The 4352-nt window shown below is 56.5% G+C and overlaps 1 protein-coding gene across 1 annotated transcript in view; it reads right to left on the bottom strand.

Annotated features, from left to right (window-relative positions):
• The window catches only part of SPAG17 (sperm associated antigen 17), a 244626-nt gene that overhangs the window by 56048 nt on the left and 184226 nt on the right, over window positions 1-4352 (bottom strand). The gene's annotated exons all lie outside the window — the stretch shown is intronic.

Here is a 4352-nt window from a genome sequence, read left to right as displayed (position 1 = left end):
TGCAAAAGGTCTCTTGTAAGGTATCATTACAAAGCTTATAATCTACTGAGTGTGTTCATCCTATTTGTATGAATGTATCATTCTTGTATCTGAAAATAGGAATATAAAATATAACTCTGAGGTCTTATTGTAGTTATGCAAAGTGTGGACCACTAATGGTGGTTTAGAATCTTGATGGTGTCTATCAACTAGGACAATTGACTGTAAATGGCTCTGTTTACTTGCAAGCCTTCCTGTGAGTCAGGCCAGGAAGAGTGAAGGCTGGGGGGTCTCACAGGAAGGCTTGCAAGTAAACAGAGCCATTTACAGTCAATTGTCCTAGCTGATGGGAGCCATCAAGATTCTAAACCACCATTAATATTTTCATAAAATCATGTGGAGTGCAACATCACACCCTCCTCCTGAACTTACTGCCAGAGTCTTGGACATTGTCCATGGCAGAGGCAGTACATGTAAAATCCCTGTTTGTCTCCGGTCACACACCCTCCCAGTACCTTTAACCCTATGATGTTATTCATAGGTGTCCTAGCAAAGTTCTGGGTTCCTGGTCTCAGGGTGCCTGAAAACATGTTGGGGTGCAGTATTGCTAACAGTATGCAGATAGCAAAATCGGTTAAAGAGTAGGAGTCCTGGCATTTAGCCACCAATGCCATGAGGCGGTGTGCCAGTTTCCCCTGCCACACAGCAGCGTAGGCCTATTATGCTTTTGCTGCTGTGCCAAGCTTCCAGCCTGTTTACAGGTATAAGCTGAAAAGCAACATGCTTGTGGGACTGTCTTGTCACCATTCCTAGCACGTACAAATGTTTTTTCCATAAATCAGGTATGTCACACATCTTTAAAGGGTTTACCATTAGTATTAACTCCTTTGTCTTAACCCATAGATGAAGTAGCAAAAGACACAAGATTAACAGCAAATTTACGGTAGACAGGCTTTGTTCACACAATTTAGCTTGTTTAGTGTCTATTGCATTTCCCAATTCCTTTGTGTATCATGGTAAGTGCTCTGATACCGAGTCTCCTGCCTCTTTGGAGAAGGCTTTCAATTCAGGCATGTGTTTGAGGCTTTGGCAGGGAAAGGGTGCACTGCAACCATGCCTGCCCTCAGCCCCTCCCTCTGGAATTTCTTTGGGTTGGACCCCACCCCTTTGTGAAGCTTCCCAAATGCAAAGTTTTTCTCCCCGCGGCCTTGAAGAGACAGTGTTATCTTTTACAAGGGTAGCTAGAATAACATTCTTTAATGGAATGCTTTGGATTGGTAACATTCCCTGGGTTACCCCACTCTCTGTTCCCAATAGGTCAGCTGGGTAGACTCTCCCCTCCAGGAGATCTGACCCCCCGTTTTCCCTCTTAAAACCTGATTCACAGAAAAGGGGTCTGGCATTTTAGATGCAGATTTTTCACCCTCCTCTTGGGGAAAAGCCTCCCTACAAAAGCTGGGCAGACCCTCCTGACCCCCTCACCTTCTGTTGGGACTTCCCTCTCTGGGCTCCCCTCTGGGTCAGTGTAGCGGGGTGGTCACCCGCTTTGGCCCAGAGGGGCTTAAAACAGTCCAGGAGAGGGCTGTTGCTGGAGTAAGTAGCTCCCATGCTGATTGGGGAAGCGGCCTCAGCTGTGGCCACACCCCAATCAGGGCTCAGCTGGCCCTTATAAGAAGGCAGAGGGCTAGCAGAGCCCCAGGCCGAGGTGAGGGACCACAAAAGGATACTAGGGCTGCAGAGGGGCAGCCAAGGCTTAGGCAGAGGCAGCTTGTCCGACCCCCCTTGCCAATGATGAGTGGTACAGACTGCAGTCTGCCCCAGGGAGCGGGGGCTAGATGATGACTGACAGTTGCCACTGAGGCAAGGGAGGGATAGGGGGTGGGGGTTCCCTGGGGAGGGGAGACCCAGACTAAAGGGGTACTGCCAGGGGGCAGAACCCTCATCTAGAAGGGCACCAGGGTCCGGGAGGGACATGGGGCCAGCGGCTGACGAGACGGCAGCCGGCAGAGGGCGCTCCTGGCTGAAAAGAGCTAATTCCCTGGACAACCAGCAGGAGGCGCCACACCAGTGAGTTGTCGTCCTGCCACAAGTGGTGGAGAATGCAGGCAGAAGCAGTCCGCCCCTGATATAAGGGGCAAGGGCGAGGACTGTGGGACTATTGCCCGGACTTGAGTGACACTGGAGAGGCAAACGGGACGATGGATCCCGGATACACAGGGGCGTTCTTTGTGCTACCCCTAGTTGGGGGCAGGGGCCAGTGCCCTGGCAAAAGGGGGCTGGTGACCCACAAGAACTATGGGAGGTGCAGTGGGCCCTCCATGAGCAGGTGGGCCAGCTGTCGAGGGAGCAGCGGGCCCTAGTCCAACTCCTCCAGCAGGAGTTTTGGAGGAGCCGCCAGCAGGACGGGAAGTGGAGCGCCAAGCCCGGGAGACCTGTGGCTGGGTGCAGGACTTGCTACGCCTGCAGACGGGTGGGGCATTTAATACGAGACTGTCCCTATCAGGGTGGGGGCAGGGCGCCGCAGCCCCAGCAGGGACAAGGAGAGGTCCCGAGCACAGCTTGTCGGGTGAAGAAACCCAGGCGGCGGCTGACTTGCTGGGCCTGTGGGCGATCAGGCCACGTGTGGAGGATATGCCCAGGCCCAACGCAAGAGGTTCACATCAGTCCTGGCAAGGGGACGGGACCCCAGTTGGACCACAGGAAGTCCCAGGCAGCCCAGAGGCAGGAAGCCTGCTGGGGCTGCCGGGAACAGGGCGATCTAAAGAGGCACTGCCCCCTCAGAGGGACTGAGGGGTGACAGGAGGAGGTGCCTTTAGGCCCGATGGGACCAAACGTGGCAGAGGTGGTGACTGGGACGGAGCGGACACTGCAAAAGGCTGGGACCCAGACCATCGCTGAGCCAGTTACTGGGAGAGAGACCCAGATGGAGGGGGCCCAGCAGGAGGCCGGGACCCAGACGGTGGTGGAGACAGTAGTTCTGGCAGGGGTCGGCAACCTTTCAGAAGTGGTGTGCCGAGTCTTCATTTATTCACTCTAATTTAAGGTTTTGCGTGCCGGTAATACATTTTAATGTTTTTTAGAAGGTCTCTCTCTATAAGTCTATATATTATATAGCTAAACTAGTGTTGTATTGTAAAATAAACAAGGTTTTCAAAATGTTTAAGAAGCTTCATTTAAAATTAAATTAAAATGTTGATCTTACGCCACCGGCCCGCTCAGCCCGCTGCTGGTCTGGGGTTCTGTTCACCTAGGCCGGCAGCAGGCAGAGCGGGGCCTGCGGCCGGGACCCTGGCTGGCCAGGGTCCGGCAGCCAGAACCCCGGACCGGCAACAGGCTGTGCGGGGCCGGCGGCCGGGACCCCAGACTGCCAGTGGGCTGAGCCGCTCAGCCCACTGCCGCTCAGGAGTTCCATCCACCGGCTCCTGCCAGCTGGGATCCCGGCTGCCGGATCCGCTCAGCCCGCTGCCAGTCTGGGGTCCCGGCCCTGCCCACATACAGTGGGTACCTACCTTCTCCCTGGTTCTGGCCCATTCTCTTCCTCTCTCTGCACTGAGCTGAGAGTGGGAGTGCACTGAGCACAGGGCTGGGGGTGAAGGGTCTGGCCAGGAGCTAGAATGAGGGAGGGGGCTCGGGGTAGGAGGTTTGGGTGTGGAGCACTTACCTGGGCAGCTCGCATTTGATGCGAGGGGTTCAGGTGGGAATGTGGGGTGTGTGTGCAGGAGCTCCCGTTTGGTGCTCAGGGTGGGGGTGGGGATGTGGGGGGTGCATAGGGTGTGGGAGGGCTGGGTATGTGTGTGGGTGCCAGAGTCAGGGCTGGGGTCATGGAGTAGTGGTGGTGAAGGAGTCAAGCAGAGGGCTGGGTGTGTATGAGGGAGGTACAGGGCTCAGGTCAGGGGCCTGGGGTGTGTGCGGGGCTCAGGGCAGAGGGCTGTGTGTGTGTGTGTGTGGGGGGGGGGGGACTCAGGGCTCAGGGCAGAGGGCTGGGTGACTGCCCCCCTCAGCACCCCCCCCCCCACAGCTCCTTGTCCCCTGACCACCCCCTCCAGAGACCCCCTACCCTAACTGCCCCCCCCTGGACCCTTCTTGCTCCCTGTCCCCTGACTCTTATCCACCCTCCGCCCCCTGACAGACCCCAGAACTCCCTTGCCCCATCCAACCCCCCCTGCTCCCTGACTGCCCCCTCCAGAGACCCCCTGCCCCTAACCACCCTGCCCGGGATCCCACCCCTTATCCAATGCCCCCAGCCCCGGACCCTTTACCATGAGGCTCCAAGCAGAGCACGCAGCCCCGCCCCTCAGAGCGCTGCGCACGTGGCAGCATGGCTCTGGTTGAGCGGGGACCATGTCTGCCTCCCTGTGGAGCCAAACACTGCC

The sequence above is a fragment of the Terrapene carolina genome, unplaced genomic scaffold (assembly GCF_002925995.2).
Source record: "Terrapene carolina triunguis isolate 2854851 unplaced genomic scaffold, T_m_triunguis-2.0 Scaffold242, whole genome shotgun sequence".
Taxonomy (NCBI): domain Eukaryota; kingdom Metazoa; phylum Chordata; order Testudines; family Emydidae; genus Terrapene; species Terrapene triunguis.
Note: the sequence above shows the minus strand (reverse complement) of the source record. Positions and strands in the feature narration are given on the sequence as shown.